A 24323-nucleotide genomic window follows, 5' to 3' on the forward strand; every position below is an offset into this window, starting at 1 on the left:
GCAGGATAGCTCCTCAAAGCACAGTCACAGGCAGGGTAGCTCTTCATCCTTAGCTCTTCAGCTCTTCTCCAGGCAGAGGTTCCTCTTGTTTCCAGAAGTGTTCTAAAGTCTGTGGTTTTGGGTGCCCTTCTTATACCAAACTTTTCCTTTGAAGTAGGCCTACTTCAAAGTAAAGTCTCTTTTGAATGTGAAATCCTACCTTGCCCAGGCCAGGCCCCAGACACTCACCAGGGGGTCGGAGACTGCATTGTGTGAGGACAGGCACAGCCCTTTCAGGTGTAAGTAACCACTCATCCCCTCACTCCTAGCACAGATGACCCATCAGGGAATGCAGACTACACCCCAGTTCCTGTTGTGTCACTGTCTAGTGTGAGGTGCAACCAGCCCAACTGTCAAACTGACCCAGACAGGGAATCCACAAACAGGCAGAGTCACAGAAATGGTACAAGCAAGAAAATGCTCACTTTCTAAAAGTGGCATTTTCAAACAAACAATCTTAAAATCAACTTTACTAAAAGATGTATTTTTAAATTGTGAGCTCAGAGACCCCAAACTCCACATGTCCATCCGCTCCCAAAGAGAATCTACACTTTAATCAGATTTAAAGGTATCCCCCATGTTAACCTGTGAGAGGGACAGGCCTTGCAACAGTGAAAAATGAATTTAGTAATATTTCACTGTCAGGACATATAAAACACATTACTATATGTCCTACCTTAACCATACACTGAACCCTGCCCTTGGGGCTACCTAGGGGTGTCCAACCTGTAAGAAAATGGAAAGTTTAGGCCTGGACAGTGGGTACACTTGCCAAGTCGAATTTATAGTTAAAACTGCACACACAGACACTGCAGTGGCAGGTCTGAGACATGATTACAGAGCTACTTAGGTGGGTGGCACAACCAGTGCTGCAGGCCCACTAGTAGCATTTGAAGTACAGGCCCTGGCACCTCTACTGCACTATACTAGGGGCTTACTAGTAAATCAAATAAGCCAATCATGGATAAACCTATTACATACAATTTACATAGAGAGCATGTGCAATTTAGCACTGGTTAGCAGGTGTAAAGTGCTCAGAGTTGAAAAGCCAACAGCAACAAGTCAGAAAAAATAAGCAGGAGCCAAAATGATTGGGGATGACCCTGCATAAGCAAAATGTCCAACAGTCCTCATTATGACTTCCGACCACCAAATTATGAGTACTAAAGGATTTCCGCCCCAATTTGGGAGGAAATCTTCCAGTAGTCCTGCTGGCGGTTGGAGGTGGAGGGGCGGTTTCACCACCGGCCCCACCCCGCCAAAAAGGACTCCGACAGCCATATTACGTCCTGTAATAAGGCCTGGCGGTGTCCTGATGGTGGGGTGCTGCCGGCGGTGGAAGCACCTGTTTCAGTTCCCTGCCAGTCGACCTCCTCGTAAGTCAATCGTCTGACAGGGGAGGGGGGTGTTAGGGTGGGGGTTGTTGTGTGTGAGTGGGTGTTGTCTGCATGTGTGAATGTAAGAGTGTATGGGTGTGTGTATAGGTGTCTGAATGCGTGTATGATTGTTGAAGTGATTGCGTGTTGGAATGTTTGTGTGAATGCGTGTCTGTATGCATGTGAGTGAATGCCTGCATGTTTTTGTGTAAGTGAATGCGTGTATGAGTGTGAGTGAATACATGTATGTGTGCGTGTGAGTGAATGCCTGTATGTAAGTGTTGATGAATGAGTGTATGTGGGGTGCGTGTGGGTGTGTGTATACATGTGTGTGTATGTGGGGAGGGAGTTGCTGGTATGGAAGGGGTGCAGGGGGTATTGAAATTGCAGAGGGGCTTAGGGGAGTCATCTGCCGGTGACAGAAAAGAGATTTCCTGTCACCGGTAGCCTTTCCACCATGGTTTTCGTGGCGTTGCTACCGCCGCAGAAACCCTGGCGGAAAGCAGACTCATGATACCGCTGGCGGTCTTTAGTGGACTGCCAGGTTGGAGATGCTGATCTCAGGCCCGGCAGTCCAGCCGCCCAGGCGGTGCAAGTGGGGATGTGGCCACCATGGCCCTGGCGGTCTTCGGACCACCAGGGTCATAATGAGGGCTTATGTCTTTTTTTGAAGAAAGTCATGCACAATCAGGTTGATGTAATGCACCAAACACAGAACCCTGAAATATCCACATCTGCCATACCCTTGACTATATTAATGCCACTGTCCATGGCAACAAATCTTATTCTTAGATCTATTGGTCACAGCCACTCAAACATCTTGCTATTAAAGTCTTTCAAGATGTTTGCAGCTACATGGTATTTTTCCATGAAGAACATCACTACTGTTGCATGACGCTGAATGCCCTAATACTTTCTTCAGTGTTGACACCTGTAGATAGCTGTTCCCTAACCCCCACAAAAGAGAACCAGTATGCAGTGATATACATGTTATCAGTTGCTTGATAACTGCTCCACATGTCTGTCATGAGGTGGATAGTGTGAGTACTGTACTGCAAAGCATGCCCAACCAATTGCAGCACATTGTGATGGAGAACTGGGACAGCAATGGTGGCAAAATAGGTCCGGCTGAACCTTCCATTTCAGGCAGATGGCCACCACAAATTATAAAAATCTGAACTTTCCTTTATAGAAAGAAGGGAGCAGGTCCAGCATTAACATTTTAGAAAGCTTCCAGTTGTACAAACATGCCATTGGGTGGTTGCACTTATAGGGCCCCTCCTGTCTAAACATGCCCGTAGATTGGATATTTTCTTTTGTGGTGCCACTGATGCAGGCGGCTTCTGGAGAGATATGACCTGCTTCATCATCTGGTTCTTCCTAGCTGCTAAAAGCCAGGATGGGCTTGACTGTATTTCAGGGATCGGTATATATATATACACACATATGAATATATATATATATATATATATATATATATATATGTATGTATGTATAGGGTGAACATAGATAAATATTAAAATTGGCACAACCACTCTGAGCTGTCACATGTCATAGGGCAGAAACATGTTGACAACAATAGATTGCAGGTCATAGGACCATACCATTGTACTCCTCAATGACCCCCACCTTAATCATTTTTATTTCAACACTTATTTTTAGTTATGCCCACCCACTCCACTAATAAAGGGACACCTTTGAGGGTTTGGGTCATTTTTAATATATAAATATATATATCCCCCAGATATATTCAGTGAAAAAAACAAATGTTACAGGGACGAAATAGTTAGGCTCACATTTTAAACATACAAAACCGGGAGAAGTCCTGAACAACGCATTGGGAACAACATGGACGTTTCCCATGCAAGCGTAATCACACTTTCCATAACAAGGACTGCCTTTTTCTCTGCCTTAACCACACATGTGCTGAACTACGCATGTGCATGGTTAAGGCAGAGAAAAAGGCAGAGTGGATAGGGGGAGGACTCTGTCAGGTAAGTGGAATTGAGGCAGGGTTGGGGGTAGTTTGTAGGGGTGGGGTGGATAAAGTGCTTGGGGTGGGGTGGGGGTTGGGTTATTTATTTTAGGGACAGGGTGGGGGGTGTTTGGGATTTTCTTTAAGGGTAGAGCTTAAGGTAGGGGGTTGTGCAGGGTTGGGAGTAGTTTTTAGGGGTGGGGTAGATAAAGGGCTTGGGGAGGAGGGGTTGGGCATTTTTTTAGGGGCTGGGTGGGGGGTGTTTTTTTTAGGGTGGATCGGGAGAGGGCATGGTCAGGTAAGTGGGGCTGGGACAGGGTTGGGGAGTAGTTTGTATGGTGGGGTGGATTAAGGGCTTGGGGTGGGGGCTTGGGCTTTTTTTTAGGGGCAGATGTGGGGGGTTGGGGTAACTTTGTTTTTAGGGCAGGTAGGGGGGTTGGGGTAGTTTTGTTTTTAGGGGTGGGGATTGGGGTAGTTTTGTTTTTAGGGCAGAAGCGTGTGTCTGGGAAGGTTTTAGGGCTCAGGGCGGGTGGGGGTGTAGGAGTAGTTTTGTTTTTAGGTGCAGGGGTGGGAGGGTTGAGGTAGTTTTGTTTTTGGAAGCAGGGTGGGGGGTCGGAGTAGTTTTGTTTTTAGGGATGGTGGGGGGTTGGTTGTTTATAGTGGGGGGTCTCGGAAGGTTTTAGGGTTCAGGGTGGGTGGGGGAGTCGGGGTAGTTCACTTTTTATGGGTGGAGCAGGTAGTTTTTTTTTAGGGGTGGGGTGGGGGTCAGGGTAGTTTTGTTTTTAGGGCAGGAGTGTGGGTGTCGGGGTAGTTTTGTTTTTAGGGCGGGTGGAGGGTCACTTGTTTTTAGGGCAGGTGGGGGGTCGGGAAGATTTTAGGGCTCAGAGTGGGTGGAGGTGTCAGGATAGTTCCTTTTTTAGGGGCAGGGTGGGTGTCATAGTAGTTTTGTTTTTAGGAACGTTGGGGGGTCAGGGTAGTTTAAGTATTAAGGTGGGGTACTTTTGGGCATTAGGGCAGGTGAGGGGGTGGCATGATAGCTCCATGCATGCTGCTCCCACACATGCCTTTACTAGGCATGCTTTTACAATGAAAAATCTTTGTAAAGGCATGCATGGTAAAGGCATGTGTGGAAACAACACATGTTGTTCCAACCGCGTTGTTAAGGCATGCGTGGTTCTCGCTTGCATTGATCCATCATACCTTCTACAAAACCATGTAAATTAATCTGTTATAGTTAGATTTATCTCAAGTAACTGTAACTCATACCCTAAGGTAATTATAAGTCATGCCCCTGCCATGCATAGTTTTTTTGTCAAAAAATTTACAATAAATATTACATTGATGTTATCAATAATGCTATCAAAGGTGCCATGAGTGCTGTAAATTGTGGGGTAATTAGCATTGCATGGCAAGGGCACCATGATACATACATTTGGATTTCCTTTAATTTCTCCTAATCTACTGAACGGATTTACACCAAACACCACAAAGCACAATCTTCATACCAACAGCTAGCTTTCTCCCAAATTTGGTATAATTCCATAAAGTGGTTTGGGTTGTAGTCATGTTCAAAGGTCCTATAGGAATTAACATGGGAAATGCAACTGTTTTGATCCCTCCTGTTTCTCCGCCCCGCTTGATGGATCACCTGGAAAGTTTCTGTGTGCAACAAGAATCACACTTTTTTCAAAACATCTTGTGAAGATTTATGAAACGGTGGCAAAGATATAAGCAAGTCAAAATATGCTTTTCCAATAGAAACATGGTCCTAATTATAACTACCTAGTGGCTACCGCCAGAAGGTATTATTATATATCTATCTATATATTTTTCCTAGTGGTGACAGCCACGCTTTGACAGCTGCAGCCAAGTCACAACAAACACTCTGCTTTCTGACAGCGGGACATGTCAAATAGGTCCCGCTGTCAAAAAGCAGAGTTTTTATCTCCGTTCCGTGAAGGCAGATGTGCATGCAGGAAACAGATATGAAAGCATTGCTCCAGCAAGCAGGCAGCTGGTGTTAAAAGCAGCTGCCTGCATCCTGGAGCAATGGGACCACCGTGGAGTCTTTGAGGCTTCCCCCGCAGTTACAGAAAGCCTGCAAGGTCATATTACAAAATAAATAAATAACAAAAATAACGACTGTGGGCCGGAGGACATGGCGCGCCGCAACAGCGCTGCTGTGCACTGAGCAGTGCGTGTTTCCAGGTTAGGAAGGGGCGGGGCGAGAGCTCTCTTGCACTCTGGATGTGCCAGCCGGACCTCGCTAATGCTGCCCCTCCGGATCTCAAGTGTGGGGAGCCGACTTTAGCACAGCAGATCCTCTACCCTGGGGCATTTTGGAGGCAAGTAGCCCTGGAGCTGCGGTGCTCGCGGAGGGCCATTTCTCAGGCCCCCCTAAGGGGAGAAGCAGGCAGGGGCAGAGCCAGCACAAGCGAAGGCTGGCTCGATCCCGGTCCTTCTAAGGCTCCCTTAGGAGGCTCCAAGAAGGTGAGGAGGGGGAACGGAGTGCTGTAGGGGTCTGGAAAGTTCCCAAGGGACCAACCAGGATGACCTCTGTTATGGAATACCTGGACGGGGCTCAAGCTCAAGGTAAGAAGATAGTGGACCCGGTCTGTGCCGACAAGGCTGACTCTTGTGCTATCTCTGCCTCTAACATTGTAGGTCCAATTGAAAATGGAGAATTTTGGTCCTTAGGGGGCGACGGGAGCATTACTAGTCGTGGTGGCTTAATCTTTAAAAAACAGCCTGGATGGCCGGGCAGTAAAAAGACTAATATTAGGGTTGCCCCTAAAGTTACCCCCTCTGTGAGATCCTTCTTCAAACTTAAGCCTGGGGTAGAAGCTGCTTTATTAGGGTCCTTGCCAGAAAGTGACTCTCAAGGCACTAGGAAAATGCAGGATTGAGCGGATACAAGGAGTTGTAAATTAGAGGGCCCCATCCAATTAGTGAAATCCCACAATGCTCTGGGCTACTGTCACTCCCAAGGGGAGGGGTTCTCCCCTCTCCTCCGGTGGCTGAAAGTGAAGATCCTATCGATGAGATATCACAGGGTGCTCATGAGGGTAGTGTTTCACGCCAGGTTCTGGCAGATCAGTCGTGTCCCTCTCAACAGACTTCTGGAAAGGAGGCTTGAGTGGAAGCATTGATTCTCTCCCTTTCGAGGGATATTGGGAATGGGTTTTCTACCTCGGAAAAAAATCAGGCGGAGATTAGGGAGGTCTGTGAGGCCTTGGGAAAAAAATTGGATCTACTGTCATTGAGAACTCAGGCCCTTGAATCTACGGTGGTGGCTTTAAAAGAGGACATTGAAGTGAATAGAAGTGACATACAGGCCTTGAAAGTCTCTGAGCAGGCCCTCCAGAATAAGTTGGAGCTGCAGGTCCCGGAAGGAGCAGAAGGAGTAGATCTGAAGGCCTTTTTGGTTTCACTTTTAAAATCCGCACTCTCACTTGAGGAGAGTGAAGAAGAAATAGCACGGGATATTCAAAGGATTCATAGAGACCCCTTTAGGAAAAACCCAAGTGTTAGCAAACCTCGGAAAATTTTGATTAATTTTCTAACATATGAGCTGAAGGAGAACATTTTGTTAAAGGCTCTTAAGTTGAGATCTTTAAAAGCGAAGGACTTTGCATTTGAAGTTAGATCTGATCTCTCTAGGATCACCATGAAAAGGCAATGGGAACTGGGGCAACGGCTCAACGAGTTTAGACTTTTGGGAGCCTCTGCACAACTTAAATTTCCTGCTAACCTGAAGGTTATGTTTAATAACAAAATGTATAAGGTGAGAGATGGGAAATCTGCGGATGAACTGTTGACTGTACTCAAGTCTGGGGGTAGCATGATGGGAAAATAATGTCCCTGGCTCTCACCCGGGAAACATGCGTGCTTTAACTGTGGACAGAATTCAGTCCACTTATCAAGGGGGGTTCTCCATGGGAAGGGGGGTGGTGGGAGGTGGGGGGGCACAGGGTGGGAAGCATGCGGGAGAAAATGTAAAAAAAAAGTTTTCCTCATTCACCTCAATTAAAAGGGCACCCAGGAGATAATGGTGGGTGAGAGTAGGGGAGGCCGGGACCCCTCCTCTGTTCAGCTACTCTCATGGAATGTGAATGGGTGAAGAACAAAAGGTAGAAGAGATAGAATTCTTCAATATTTAAAAGACTCCCCTGCTAAAGTTTTAATTTTACAGGAGACGCATTTGGCTAGAGAAGAAGGGAATGATCTCTTTAAAAAATTACCATGGGTACACGCATTTGTTTGCACGGAGCACAATTCAAATACTAGGGGGAGGTCGCTATTTTAGTCAAGCATGGGAATAAGGCGGGTTTGTTAGAGGCGCAATCTGATCCAGTGGGAAGGTGGCTCATAGTTAAGTTACAAATTTATGATAGAAATTTCACTGGGGCGGGGTTTTATGGCCCAAATTGTGATGACACTGGCCCACTCGAAAAATGCTTTTCACAGTTAGTTGATTTCTTGGATCCGTTACTGATTTGCTGGTGACTTTAACGTAGTATTAGACAGCAATTTGGATAGATCTGAGAAGTGTAGGTCATTAGGGACTCCAAAATCTCAACGCTTTTTGAGAGGAGTGATGAAAGAGTGGGGGTTAAGGGACGTGTGGCGGCAGAGCAATAAAGAAGTAAGGGAGTTTTCCTTTTACAACCAGAAGTATAATCATACATCTCGAATAGATTATTTTCTTATGGACTGTAGGCTTGAAGGTTCTGTGGGTAACATTACTTATCTACCGACCCACCTTTCAGATCATGCAACAGTGGTATTAGAACTAAAGAAGGTTGGATGGTTGAGCAGTACTAGGTGGACGTTTGACCGTACGTTATTGCAGGATAGGGAGGTTCCGGATCAGCTGCGACTAGAGGCGGAGATCTTTTTTAAAAACAATTTAGGCTCAGCCCCCTTGTCGGTGGCATGGGACACCTTTAAAGCAGTTATGAGGGGCAAGGCTATGAGTATAGTTAGTTTTAAGAATAGGCAGTACAGGGCTACTATCTCACAGTTGGAACAGGAAACGTTTAAAGTGAGGAGGCAACTTTGGGAGGATACTAAGCAGGAGGAGGCTGAGGCATTGGAGTCCAAGATGAAGGAGTTAAGGTTTCAGCTGGAGGAGGAGATGCAAGCTAGAGTAACTAAAAGAGTAGAGGCTAGTAAATTAGCACATTTTGAGTATGGGGAGAATGCAGGGAAGTTATTAGCCTGGAAATGTAAGCGAGATTTAGTAAGGAACTATATTAAGGAGGTTGAAATATATGAGGCCGGTGAGAGATCTTCTCATCGAGAGGAAATGGAGGGAGCGTTCCACTCTTTTTTTTCTAAGCTTTACAAAGAAGTAGTGGGGGTAGGAGAGGGGGATATTGAAAAATGGTTGTCAGATGACATTCTCCCAACAGTTTCACAAAAAGTACAAACTGCTTTGAATAGCCCGATATCTGCTGCGAAAATTAGGAAGGTGCTGTTGGATAGTAAAGATGGTAAGGCATGTCGGCTTGACGGCATTCCTATGGAATTTTATAAATTAATGGCGGATTCAATAACTCCAGTTCTAGTAGACTTGTTTGCTGAGATCTTTGAAGGCAGGGCCCCCATTCCTGGTTCTTGGAATGAGGCTACGATTGCTTTAATTCAGAAACCGGGTAAGAGCCCGGTCAAATGTGAACTGTGATTATAAGATATTTGCCAAGATTTTGGCTGATAGACTCAGCAGAGTGATGGGTCGTCTAAATCCACCCTGACCAAAAAGGATTCATTAAGGGTAGGTTTCTCTACGAATTGACCTATAATTTGGCCGGGGCAATAGATATGACTACATCATTTGAAATGCCTTTGGAGGTGGTTACGTTGGATGCAATGAAGGCCTTTGATAGGGTGAACTGGAGGTATACTTGAGGCAGGCGGCAAGAGTCAGTTATTACAATCCATATGCTCCAATTTGGGACTCTCCGTGTACCCCTGATTGTTTTAAGGACGTTTTAGTATTACCATTGAAGAGGGCAGGAATAAGGTACTGGGGGGCCTGTTTATTGATGGAGTGCTAATCCCTTTGGAGGCTCTTGAGGTGAAGTTGGGGTGTATTTTTTCTAGGTTAAAATATGCTCAATAAAAGGCTGGCTACGAGTCTCACAAGTGATATGTGGTGTTGCCGGCTTCCTGGAAGAACTAGTGGTATCTGAGCCCCCCAATTTGAAGCTGGTATTGGGAGATACTAGAAGGTCTGGATGAGGAATTTGTGCTGCCCGCTGCCCTGTGGGGGAAGAGCATGCCACAGGAAAAAGTAGGGCAGTGGTGGGAATCCTCAATGCTTACTTTGTTTAGGATTGTTAAGCCGGCTTCTCGTCGGAGGAATCATTTGTTTACGATTCGTAGAGCATACTTCTCCCCAGGGAGACTTTCTAGGTTAGGCAATAATAAGGTGATTGCCCCAAATGTGACTTGCAGCTTGCTTCTGATTGTCATATGTTTTTTGAGTGCCCAGGGGTGGAGCTCTTTTGGAAGGACCTTTGTAAATATCTCTCTCAGGTGTTGGGATGGGAGGTTCTGATAACCATCACTTTGATTATCTTTGGTCAGATGCAAGGTGCAGCTGGAGGAAGACATAACATTAGCAAAGTAAATAAGGATTTAATTTTTTATTCTATTTTGGTGGCTAGGAGGGAAATTTGTCAGAAATGGACAGCGAATACGTCCCCCTCGTTCAAAGTCTGTGTGATGGATCGCTCCGATCCGACCCACAAACTTCCCTGGCTTGTGCTGTCTCTGCCACGAATGACCTGGTGAATACTACAGACTCCGACGCTTTGGTTGGTTGCTTACAACAACCGCGGGACCGACCGCAGGTTAAAAGTGGAGCTTCCGTTATGCCGAAGGAGGTGGTGAGCTGGAGTGCGAGCATCCCAGAACTGGTGGCAAAGGAGGAACAAGAAGACGAGGAGCCCGGCATCGAGGAGACGGCCGGCAGGAAGACGGAGCAGGCGGGAGCAGAGGAGCCACGGAGGAGACCTGAAGACCGCTAGCCCCGGGGAGCCTACTCCTGAGCCGCCACGCTTCCGGAGAAGCGTGGCCTCTCCAGGTACGGGGACGCGAGCGGGGAAAGAGCGAGGAAGGGAGGCGGGAGGGGGAAGAAAGCGGGGAAAAGAAGGGAGAAGGGAAACGGGCACTTTGGGACGGGGAGCACTGAAGGGTATGGAAAAGGGGACGGAGTAAGAAAGCGATATTATGCACACATCTATAAAAGAAAGATAAAAGGAAGACAGAAAGTAAGGCACCAAGAAGATAGAGCATGCACAGAAAAGAGACGAGGGAATGAAGACAGCGGAAAAGGGTATTTAAGTTCTCAAGCCAGAAATAAAGAAGACATTCTCAGGACGCAGAAGAGGGAAAAGGCAGGAAGGAAGTCTGGCAGGAGAATCAGAAGAGAGAAATCCAAGGGAAAAGAATAAAGAAGTCAAGAAGACAGATGAGACAGGGACAAGGAAAGGGAAAGAGAGAGGAAGGGAAAAGATAAGAAAGAACAAGCCTAAACCTCTTCCCCACTTACCGTATCTATTTTTTTTTGTTTCCACGCTCCCCGCGAGGTTTTGGAAGAAAGAAGGGAAGACGAGCCAAGAAGTCAACCAGAGGACAAGCCAACAACTTACTTATACTTCACAAACTTTGTATATAAAACTTACCGTTTAAACTGTTTCAAGGACAATAAAAAGACAGTTCTTTGAAACCACAATATTGCTATTCAGCGTCATAAATCTGCCATCCTCGTACAAAGTGGTGTCAGAAGTGGGATGAGGAGCCCAGTATACATATAGAAGAAGATGGAGGAAAAACCCACCATGGCGGATGTAATTGCTCAACTCGCAGAAGGACAACGTCATCTCCAGTTGATGTGGGAGCAGCAAATGAAGGACGCTAAAGAGGAGAGAGAGGCACTACAAACGGCCCTTAAATGTCAGGCCACAATTATGGCCAACAATCAATTGGTCCATGAAACTGCCTTGAGTAAATTAACAGAAACCATCGCACATACAAAAGTACATCCGAATGTGCCCAGCAGTGTACTACAAAAATATCAAGACCAGGAGGATCCTGACTCTTTTTTTCTTAATTTTGAAAGGGTGGCCAGTTCAGCCATCTGGTCCGAGGAAAAATGGGGCCAATATGTAGCCCCATTATTGACTGGACAGCTACAAGCCACATATCAAGCCATTAATCCCATGGGTACACTGCCATACAAGGATATCAAAAAGACTATCCTAGAAAGAATAGGACTAGACCAAGAAAGTTATCGGAGCAAATTCCGACATATGAAATGGGGATTACAAGAGAATCCGCGCGCCTTATATTACCGGGTTCAACACGCTGCGGGACGTTGGTTACGGCCCACAGAAAAGACTCGGGAAGAAATGTTCGATGTTATCGTACTAGAACAATTCCTTGATGCACTGCCGTCATCCACAAGAAATTGGGTTCGGCAACACCCCGGGTTAAACAACGAAACGGCAATTTACTTAGCCTGTGCCTTCCACAGGAGCCCAGATTTTAGAGCTACTCCTAATAGAAATCTTGGACCATCCCCTGCACGGCCAAATATAGGGAAAATAGTGCCATCCCGACCCATAAGCTCACCTGAGCAGGAGAGAATACGTAGTCCCCATCCTCCTCCAGCCTCCTATACTACTAACGGGCCTCAATGTTATAACTGTTCAGAATGGGGTCATATCGCCCGGTTTTGTCCACAAAAAAAAGATATAGAAGAACCCATGGAAATTGGTGTCACCAAAGGCAGGGTTTTCTGGGCTGGAGAGATTAAGCCTACATATACGCTTCCCGTTCGTCTAAATGGACAAGAAAAAGTAGCCTTAATTGACTCTGGTTGCAGTCAGAGCGTTATCAGACAAGACCTAGCAGAAGCAAGGCAAACCATACCCCATACCCAGGTACTGATAGCATGTGTCCATGGTGATCAATCATATTATCCAGTAGCTAGGATTAGGTTTCAGTGGAGGGGTGAGGAAGAAACCCTCAGGGTTGGGGTGTTGCCACATCTTGAGGAAGATCTCATTATCGCGACAGACTATGTAGCCTTTCCACAATTATTGCACAAAGCCGGGGAAGAACATCTGATGAAGAAGTGGTGGGAGGAAATACCCTATGATACTGAAATAGCCGAGTCTCGACCTCTCAAACCACACTTAAGTAAAAGACAGAAAAGAGCTCAGAGACAACAACATTGGGAGGAAAACCCGGGGAACATGGACCCACCAAGAATCACAGGAAAGGTATATACCGTGGCGGGGGATTTTAGACAAAAACAGAGAGAGGATCCATCCTTAAAGAATGCCTGGGGAAAAGCCCTGAGTCTGGAGGAAGAAGGGGTAGGACCCATATTTCACATACACAATGACCTCTTATATAGAATACCACAATCAGGAAATATGGACCGAAGACAATTGTTAGTCCCCGGGAGTTACCGAGATCAGGTCTTACAGTTAGCCCATGGTGAGATAGGGGAAGGGCATCTCGGAAGAGATAAGACTGAAGCAGCGGTCCTACAGTGGTTTTTTGGGCCTGGTGTATATGGGGATATACGGAGATACTGCCAAACATGTCAGAAGTGCCAACTCTATAATCCAGGAATGCAACCCCCTGCCCCTTTACAACCCCTCCCGATTATAGAAACCCTGTTTTCTCGTGTAGGAATGGACCTTATTGGTCCCCTCACCCCCTCTGCTAGAGGGAGACAGTATATACTAGTATTGGTAGACTATGCCACGAGGTATCCCGAGGCAATTCCTCTTCCCATATGCATACGAAGGTAGTAGCCCAGGCCATGATCGAGTTCTTTTCAAGGGTTGGGTTCCCTAAAGAAATTCTGACTGATCAGAGTACGCCGTTCATGTCTCGACTGATGAGGGAGGTCAGTGACGCCTTGGGAATAAAACAAATCCAGACCTCGGTCTACCATCCCCAAACTGACGGCCTGGTGGAACGATATAATCGAACCATTAAGTCATTACTTAGGAAAAGCGTAGCAGAGGACGGAAGAGATTGGGAAAATAAATTACCACTTGTGTTATATGCCATACGTACCCATATCCAGACTTCCCTTGGACATAGTCCTTTCGAGATGTTATTTGGTAGAACACCTAGAACCCTCCTCGATATGTTAGTAGAACAATGGGAAGAAAGAGATGAGGAAACAAAAGATCTCTTGAACTATACTACAGACTTAAAAGAAAATCTACAGTCTGTTTGGGATAGGGCCCATGAGAATCTCAGAGAAGCCCAAGACAAGCAAAAGAAGAATTATGACGCTAGAAGTGTGCTTCGTACACTTAATGTTGGGGATAAGGCTCTGATTCTGCTCCCCAGTAGTGAGAACAAGTTGTTAGCCCGATGGCAAAGACCATATGAAGTATTAGAACGAATCAACCCAACAACATACCGGCTGGCCCTTCCCCATCGACCCCAAAAAGAACAAATCTATCACATAAACTTGTTAAAAAAATGGCAAGAAACCGATAATGTCCATAGAATACAACATATCATGACCGAGCAGATAGAAGACATTCCCTATCCCTCTTTTCCATCTTCCTCCAATGAAGAGGATAATAAACCCCGGATCAATACCTCCCTTGATGACAATTATCAAACTTCTCTCTCTCAAATACTTACCACTTATGCAGATGTATTCTCTCGACAACCTGGCCACACTACTTTAATCGAACACAGTATTCGGACCAAGAGTGAGACAATTGTAAGACAAAGACCCTATAGGATTCCGGAGGCCAAGAAAACTGTAATCGAACAAGAAGTCACCAAAATGTTGCACTCCGGTATTATTGAACCATCCAGTAGTCCCTGGTGTTCCCCTATAGTATTAGTACCCAAGCCAGACGGGACCACACGCTTCTGTGTAGATTACCGGAAGGTGAATGAGCTCACCTACTTTGACGCTTACCCTATGCCTCGCATCGACGAACTTTTGGAGAGAATAGGGCACGCCAAATTTATGTCTACTTTAGATCTCACGAAAGGATATTGGCAGATCCCATTAAAAGAGACAGACCGAGAGAAAACGGCATTTTCAGCACCCTCTGGGTTATATCAGTTTACCGTTCTCCCTTTTGGGTTACATGGGGCCCCTGCCACCTTTCAAAGGTTAATGGATATGGTCTTACGTCCCCATTGCTCCTATGCCGCTGCCTACTTAGATGACATAGTGATATTTAGTGACTCATGGACTGACCACCTCCAACACTTATCAACAGTACTGCAGACGTTGAGGGAAGCACACTTAACTGCCAATCCTGAAAAGTGTATGTTAGGTTGTACCTCAATAAGGTATTTGGGTTATGTCTTGGGACAAGGAAAGGTCCGCCCTCAAATCGAAAAAGTTGAAGCCATACAACAGATTCCGGTACCTACATCAAAAAAAGAAGTGCGTTCATTCCTTGGTCTCGTCAGCTACTACAGGCGGTTTATTCCCGGGATTTCAACCACCGCTGAGCCCCTTACGAATTTGCTAAAGAATGAGTCCCCCAAAACCTTTTCCTCCTTACCAGAATCAAGTATGCACAGTTTTTTGAGGCTCCGGGAGGCTTTGGCTACTGACCCTGTGTTGTGCTGCCCTGATTTCGATAGCCCATTCTTTTTACAAACCGACGCTTCTGATGTCGGTCTGGGAGCCGTGTTGTCTCAACCCCAGCCGGATGGTTCGGTTCACCCTGTTCTGTATATCAGTAGGAAACTTCTCCCGCGAGAATGTCCCTATCCCACTATTGAGAAGGAATGTCTGGCCATTAAATGGGCCATTGAATCTCTTCGTTATTATCTAAGTGGCCGTCCTTTCACCCTCCTGACTGATCATGCCCCGCTCACCTGGCTGTCTCGTCATAAGGATACCAATCCTAGAGTGCTGAGGTGGTTTCTTTCCTTACAGCCCTTTTCTTTTCAGGTGTTCCATTCTCCGGGCCGTCTCATGGCGAATGTTGACTTTCTCTCCCGGTGTCCTTCGACTGAGCGTCGTCTACAGACGCTCTCTAGGGGGAGTGTTTGTGATGGGTCGCTCCGATCCGACCCACACACTTCCCTTGCTTGTGCTGTCTCTGCCACGAATGACCTGGTGAATACTACATACTCCGACGCTTTGGTTGGTTGCTTACAACAACCATGGGACCGACCGCGGGTTAAAAGTGGACCTTCCGTTATGCCAAAGGAGGTGGTGAGCTGGAGTGCGAGCATCCCAGAACTGGTGGCAAAGGAGGAACAAGAAGACGAGGAGCCCGGCATCGAGGAGACGGCCGGCAGGAAGACGGAGCAGGTGGGAGCAGAGGAGCCACGGAGGAGACCTGAAGACAGCTGGTCCCGGGGGGCCTACTCCTGAGCCGCCACGCTTCCGGAGAAGCGTGGCCTCTCCAGGTACGGGGACGCGAGCGGGGAAAGAGCGAGGAAGGGAGGCGGGAGGGGGAAGAAAGCGGGGAAAAGAAGGGAGAAGGGAAAGGGGCACTTTGGGACGGGGAGCACTGAAGGGTATGGAAAAGGGGACGGAGTAAGAAAGCGATATTATGCATACATCTATAAAAGAAAGATAAAAGGAAGACAGAAAGTAAGGCACCAAGAAGATAGAGCATACGCAGAAAAGAGACGAGGGAATGAAGACAGCGGAAAAGGGTATTTAAGTTCTCAAGCCAGAAATTAAGAAGACATTCTCAGGACGCAGAAGAGGGAAAAGGCAGGAAGGAAGTCTGGCAGGAGAATCAGAAGAGAGAAAACCAAGGGAAAAGAATGAAGAAGTCAAGAAGACAGATGAGACAGGGACAAGGAAGGGAAAGAGAGAGGAAGGGAAAAGATAAGAAACAACAAGCCTAAACCTCTTCCCCACTTACCGTATCTATTTCTTTTTGTTTCCACGCTCCCCGCGAGGTTTTGGAAGAAATTTCACATTTCTTTCCCTGCACAGCAATGAAAAAAAACTTGGAATGCACTTTTGATGGTGTTAATGGTGATTTTAATACGTCAAAGACAGATTAACATCCGCAAAGTGTTTAAGTCTTGTGACCTTGTTCTCTTTGTGTTGCGATCACCATTTTATGTATTTACAAGTTGTCCTTTTTTCATTTTACTACAAAACAACAAGTCCTGTCTTATGTGCTCCCATCCTTAATAAATTGTTTCCCAACGTCATTTGCTATATAAAAAACAATTATTTAACATATCACATGTTTTCTGAGTGCAAACATAAAAGTACATGCGGAGCCAAATTAGAAGCGCTAAATGTGTTTTGCAATTATGAGTTTACCTCCATCAACCATGGAGATTCCTCAACTTGCATTCTGGGTCTCATAGTTTGCATACAGGATGACCCATTTCTCACAGTTTGTCTGAGATTTCAATTCTTGTTTTGTTACATGCCCAATTCTTATTACCAAATGTCGTGACTCAATACATTCTACTATTTGCTGAATTCACATTCCTGTGGTTTTGATATCTTAAATTTACACCAGAATTAATTGTTTGAATTACATTTTCGTTGCCCATTAGATCATTCTAAATTCATGCGCAAATTATTTAAAGCATGTGACCTGTCTGGTATGTGACACAACAGCTAATTTAAATTTAATTGTTCACTTCTCTTTTTGAATCGTCAATAGGTGCCATGTCCTAGTGTTCTCCCATAATTGAAGATCATCTTAATAACTGGAATTACAAATGTACATGTAATTCTTCGTCATGAATAATGCCCCCAGGAGTCAGTGTTCGAAGCAATAAGATATATCTTGACTCATTTTGCCTCAGAATTCTTTTCCTGTCGCTACGTCTTGCTGATTTTTCCACCTGATCGATAACACAGTATTTATTTTTTGGTCAGTCGCTTTCATGTTTATCTTCCATATGCTTTGTTACAACATTGATGCAATATTCATGGTTTGTGGCACTTATGTTCTCCAAAATTCTCTTTTTCGTTTCACAAAATGGTGCTTCACACATATTTCAATGAGCATGGAGATTCAATTACATCAATGAGAAATGTATTCTTACATGTAAGATGTTGCATGATTTTTCTTTTCTGGCCATTTATGGCTTCATATTCCTGTTTGTTGATTGCTATTTTACAGGCTTTGCAATGGTGGCATTTATAAAACCCGGCTTCCTGAAGCCTATGTGTTTTATTAACTGTGTAATGACTGTGCACCAATTTGTCCCAAATGTTGGGAGCTCGCCTGTGTGTAACCGCTGGTTAATTTCCAATGATGGAATTCAATGTTGTGTCCAATTTCAATATCCCCCAGTGCTTCTCAAGAATTTTACAGATATCCCTGCTTTCCTTGCATTATGATAAGATGCATCTGGTTGAATCCTCTTTCTGCAATTTTTTGTTTCTTTCTTGCAAAAGGCATGTTGTATTCTTATTTTTAGCCTTCTCCAAATAGGTTTTTATTACTTTACTGAGGTACCCCCCCTATCTCTGAAGCACTCAACTGACTGCTTTAAATGTTTGGATTCTTCCTTGTCCTGGGAACAATTTCTCCTGATTCTTAGGAATTCGCCATAGGTAATGCTCCACTTTAGACATGGCTGATGAAAAACTTTCCCATGCAGAATTGTATTTGTTGCCGTGTCTTTTTGGTGCAATGTAATTTGTACCATTCCATCCTCTATGTAGATTTCAGTGTCCAGAAATGTCACTCTGGTACCACTGATTTCATAGTTTAGTTTCAACTTTGCTGAGTTGTGATTTAAAATTGTGAAATATTCAACAAACACCTCCTCTGTACTATCCCACATTATGAATAAATCATCAATAAAACTTAGCCACATCACTATTTTACTTACCTGCACATCATTTTCTGATGACCAGGCATGCTGATGTTCCCACTATTCTATGGTAAGGTTTGCAAAGTTCGGTGAAAGTGAAAAGCCCATGGCTGTGCCTTTTATTTGTTGAAAAATGTGTTTATTGAACAGAAAGATATTCGTTTCACACGCCTTTATTCGGCTAAAAGCCATAAAAGGAAAGTACAATCAAGCAAAACAAAAAGCACATTATTCCAGCAACAATTATTATTCACTTAAATACTAAAATCAGGTTATCTAAGTAATGGCCAATCGAAGTCCTAAAAGCTATAAATAACAATCAATTACATTATTAATGTTTTTCTAAAATTCTAAAATTTGCCTCCCATAACATCAAAAACTTGTTTACTTAACTATGGGAGGACTATTTAACCAATTAAGTGAACAATAAATAAATAAATCTAAGAAGATAAAAGAAATTTCCTAGAAAATATCTAAAAAGACTATATTTACATTCACTTTAAGGGCTGTATTATATCTAGCGGCTAACTTGCTTAGTGAGGGGACTATTAGTCATTTATTCTTCTTGATATTTATCTATAAATATCGATCTAGACTTATTAAAACCTCAGTCCCACCTTATCCCTAATAAATGAAGTGGCTAAAAGAAAACGGCTTACTCCAAGAACGATCGGTGGACTAGTATTAGACCTAGGTAGTCTGGACGCTTCTTTATAATTCCTGATACCTGCGTTCCTACAAATAGGTCGTATCCATTTTTTTCTAGGTTTATCATACGCTTTGCAGAAAAACACAACATGGTCCACAGTTTCAGTAGTCTCCATACTGCATAACCCACATATCGCCTCATGGTTGCTCTCTTTCTGGGGGCTCCATTTAGTAGTAAAGGCTTTAGTCTGGAGAATCCCATACCTAAATTTCACAAACAATGTTTTCGCTCGCCTAGGATAGATTGTATCTAGCCAGTCCTCAGCTCTTGGTGTAAATTTAAAATCCAAGAAACTGGACATCAATCTACCCAAATTTTGTTTGCGAAAGGGACTACTCAAGTAGAATTCCCAATATGCTTGTTTTAATCGGGCCTTAGATTCCATCGTAAGTGTATGGGGTTCATCCCAGTAATGCTTCAGCCCTAGATTATAAAACCAGTGCCTTATGTAATGTAGCCACGGTAGGGAAATTGATTTATCGAGATCCACTAACTCCATTAACGCTTGCTTGTAGTGGATTAGTTCTGGAGTCGTCCACAATCTACACCAGTATAGTAATGGCCTCAAAGCTGCCAATTTACCTATTTGCTTCAGGTTTATATCATAAATAAGAGGGATTAACGGGGTAGATGGTGGTAGTCCCAGTATCCCCCTCAAAAACTTATTTTCTTGAACTACTAGTGTATTTAAATTTGCAGTACCCCAGAGCTCTGCGCCATATAATGCAGCAGCCTGCGCTTTGTATCTATAAACCTCAAGGACTGGTGTGACAATTCCTGTTCTTGAGCTTTTATAGTTGTTATTTATAGCCGCAGAACTGTGGACTAAAGAGGTTACAGCTTTATTAATTTGCGGCGTCCAGGACAACTTTGCATCCAACAATATCCCTAGATAATTAACAATTTTAACACGTTCTAGGTCATGCCCATTAACCACAATGCCCCTTTTAAGTGCTTTATGGGGATTGACAGTCAGATACTTTGTTTTGGTTGCATTTATCTCCAACCCTTTCATGTTACAGTAATCACTAAAGATTCCTAATAGGGATTGTAGGCCCATAGGAGTTTGAGATAGCAAAATAGTATCGTCAGCAAACAGTAGTGCAGGAACTGGTTCTCCATTCAATCTTGGTGAATCATGGTTACTCTCTTTTAAATACTCTACCAAGTCATTAATATACAATGAGAAGAGTGTCGGAGCAAGTACACAGCCCTGCCTCACTCCCCTTTTAATAGGTATTGAATCAGTCAATTCTCCATTAGGGCCCCACCGCACTTTTGCAAAGTTATTCTCGTGCAATCTCTTTATCTGAAGGACAATCTCTCCTCTACTGATTTCAGTTCATGCTGTGTTTTCTCAAGTACTATCTCAACATGTTTCACCAGTATAGGAATCAGGCCTGGGAAAGCGTTTAATAAGTATTCCTCCCATTACGCAGCAGTTCCCCACTTGCATCCTAGTGGTTTGGCATCAGAATTATATGCAGGCTTTTCGGTACCCTCTTAACTTCCAAGTAATTTTTTAAAGATTTTACTTCCCACCATATGTCGATTTCTTTTTTTGCCAGCTTTTCCCAATTGGCTGATTAAGCCCTTCACATCTATTGCAATATGAGTTAAGTGTGCTTTTCCTTCTTTTTCACTCCGGTTGCCCGTATTGATTTCCTCAAAAATTGCTTCCGCCATTTTGTCTCCCTTGAATTCATGCCTTAAAGTCTTTGACAAATACAATGTTGTGATCCCCTCCACCATACCAGGGTTGCAAATTATAATTATTTTGTTGTACTGCGGGTCCCTATCAAATACCACCCGCTTGTTCGTTACCTTTGCCGCTACTTCACTGGTGACTGTGACCCTCCGGTTGTTCATCAGCTCAGGTTTCATTGAGCCTCTTCTTATTGCAGATGGTGGCGGCACCCTTTTATGTATTTACAAGTTGTCCTTTTTCCATTTTACTACAAAACAACAATTCCTGTCTATGTGCTCCCCATCCTTAATTATTAAACTGTATCTCCTAGGTAGTTATAGTAGGACCTAGTTTCCATAGAAAAAGTGTATTTCCAAAAAATTCAATGCTCACTTCAAGTGCTGTTAGAAAGTTTTGCAGTGATCCGTCAAGTGGGGACTGAGAAAAAGGGGATCCCAAAACGCATTTTCCCCATTCATTTTTCCATAGGGATTTTGAACAGCGATAGCGCCCGAACCACTGGACAAAATGACACCAAATTTTACAGAAAGTAGCTCTTTGATCCAGAAAGCAGCCTTTTTGTTATTTCGTGTAGATCCAATCAGTAGTTTTTAAAGACAATTAAAGAAAATCCAAATTTGTATACATATGGCCGTGAAGGCTTCGCTAACCCTCCTAATCTAGTGCTGAGATCTTATTGGCAGCCAACACTTCAACAAGGGAGTGTCTGCAGCCATGCTGGGATTTGGCTTCAGCCGAGCCCCATAAAACAAGATAAAAAAAACCAAAGGGGCCGGGGTAGGGACAACCTGACCCCTGAGCTCTGGTGCTGGGATTCCAGAGGGACATCTCCTGAGAGCAAAAAAGCTATTTTCTGCAGATTTCATGATGGATCCACCAAAAACTTTAAAAAAAGAACTGAGGGCTCCTGCACCTGTTTCTATGTTGCCCCCAGGGGGGCTAGGTCCAGGGGGCATTGATATTATCAATTGTTCTAAAATCGCTATCTGCACAACTAAAGTTGTTTACAAGATCATGGCAGTGTAAGCCCTAATCTGCTCATCAGGACCCCTGGGAGAATCTCATCCCCCATACCTGTGATTGTGGGTAAAGAGAGGTATGTACATCTACTGCAAATTATTCCACATGGAGGGAGAGACTGAGTCAGATCTCAGCAGAAACTGCAAAGACAGCGTGCAGTAGATGATGGCAACTAGTTGGGATTCCCCTCTGTCTTGTAGGGGGCAGTCTGGTGTTCTGAGACAATTGTCCTGACATGACAACACATATAAGTCTGTGTAAAAGAGTTGGGGACATGATGAATGCTTTGTACCAGCAAATATTCATACCTAATCACATACAACCTTGGCCAGAGAATAGAATGAAAATGGCATACAGAGAAAAGAATAACAGAAGTCTGTGTAAAAGGACAAGCTGGTAAAATAATAAAAACATCTCCACTAAAATAGGGCTTCTGATAAAATAATAGAAAAATAAAAATGCATGCCTCGGAGTAAAAGGGCATAAGTTGCAGGCCTAGGCTAAAATACTGTGTCTGTGTAATACCTAAAGTAACCTCATGACACCCTCCCAACTGACGATTCAAAGCGTAAAGGTCCCAACAAAGCCTAAAGCAAATCTACCATTTCTACATCTTTAACTTTTAAATCAGTGCTAAAATGTACACAATGAAATGTCCATGTTGACAAGCAAACAGACAAAAATACAGGCCTAATTAAAACTGGTCCATTTAGAATTTAAATAATATAATAGTCATAATGGGGCCAAATGTCAATAGGTCAGCAATAATAATGGTCTTTTAGAAAATCATCAATTTTAATGGCATCCAGGGAAGACCTCACTATGGCAGATATTAATGCAACTAATTAATTGGCAAGAAAAGTGAGAAAGTACTCATGTTCCATCGCCTCAGCCCCAGCTGAGGCGGCAACATCCCGTGCAGTGCTCAGTATTGTAGGAACAAGAGCCTCAGGTGTTGTAGCACCAAGAGGCACTTGGTCCTCAAAGAGCGACTCATAGAATGCTTCCCGCAACAAACGTAATCTCAATGCGCATGTATGGAAATGAGCCCGTAGCGAGAACATCAACAGATCAGCTCAAAGAAGGTATGCACTGTGTAGCAAGACACACTTCCCATGCGTGTATGAAAGGGCACCACAAGCAGTGAAGGACAGGCTGCACACAGTGAAAACTGGTCTGAATGACAGAGATCAGCTGCACTCCAGTTCTTCTAGGAATTGCACTCCAAAGTACTGCATCATGTGTTCACAACACAGTTGGGCAGGTGGAAGTGCCATCAGTCCTCTTTATTGGGAAAGGGCAGCTATTGCGAAGAAAGCATAGCAACAGCAAAATGCCACCAATTAATGCCACAGTAATAGGGAATCTCCTGACAACACTTGAAAGAATAGAGTGTATGACTGAAGGTATGATGCCAAGTATAGAGGAAAAACTGAAAAAAACAGAACCAACAGCCTTAAAGAAATGTACAATCCCAGCAGTGTTCAAGACGTTAAATATTCAACCAATTAATTCACCAAAATGTCTTGAAAAGTTAGGGCCATATTTATACTTTTAGACGCAAAACTGCGCTAACGCAGTTTTGCGTCAAAAAAATTAGCGCCGGCTAACGCCATTCTGAAGCGCCATGCGGGCGCCGTATTTAATCAATGATGTTAGCCGGCGTTAGCCGCCGGCGCTGCCTGGTGTGCGTGGAAAAAAACAACGTACACCAGGCAGCGCCGGCGTAGGGGGATATGGAGCTTGGGCGTCAAAAAATGGGTCAAGTCAGGCTGAGGCAAATTTTTCACCTCAACCCGATTTGCGCCATTTTTTTCGACTCCCAAACCCCATAGAAATGACTCCTGTCTTAGCAAAGACAGGAGTCATGCCCCCTTGCCCAATGGCCATGCCCAGGGGACTTCTGTCCCCTGGGCATGGTCATTGGGCATAGTGGCATGTAGGGGGGCACAAATCAGGCCTCCCTATGCCACAAAAAAAATATATATATACTTACCGGAACTTACCTTAATGTCCCTGGGATGGGTCCCTCCGTCCTTGGGTGTCCTCCTGGGGTGGGCAAGGGTGACAGTGGGTGTCCCTGGGGGCATGGGAGGGCACCTCTGGGCTCCTTCCGAGCCCACAGGTCCTTTAACGCCTGCCTTTTCCAGGTGCTAAAAAACTGCGCAAAAGCGGCCGTACGTCATTTTTTTTGACCCGCCCACTCCCGGGCGTGAATTTTGCCCGGGAGTGTAAATACAGCGCACATGCCTCGGAGTCAATTTTTTAGACGGGAACGCCTACCTTGCATATCATTAACGCAAAGTGGGTGTCCACGCAAAAAAATTACGCAAACTCCATGGACTTTGGCGCTAGACGCGTCTAACGCCAAAGTATAAATATGGAGTTAGTTTTGGGTCAGAATTGCGTCAAAAAAAACGACGCAATTCCGGCGCAAACAGAGTATAAATATGCCCCTTAGTATTTAAGAGGGACTGTATCTCTGCAGATGACCTCACCACTTGAAGTGCAAAGATCTCAGAGGCAAATGTAAGCATCACATGTTTTTTTCAGTCAGCTTTGCTCAGATTTACATTTGAAGTAGCAATATGAGGCCATATCTCTGCTACTTTCGCCTATTCCTTTGGAGGAAAAAGCACATTACCGTAACAGGTGACAATTTGG

This window comes from Pleurodeles waltl, chromosome 11, assembly GCF_031143425.1.
Source record: "Pleurodeles waltl isolate 20211129_DDA chromosome 11, aPleWal1.hap1.20221129, whole genome shotgun sequence".
Classification (NCBI taxonomy): domain Eukaryota; kingdom Metazoa; phylum Chordata; class Amphibia; order Caudata; family Salamandridae; genus Pleurodeles; species Pleurodeles waltl.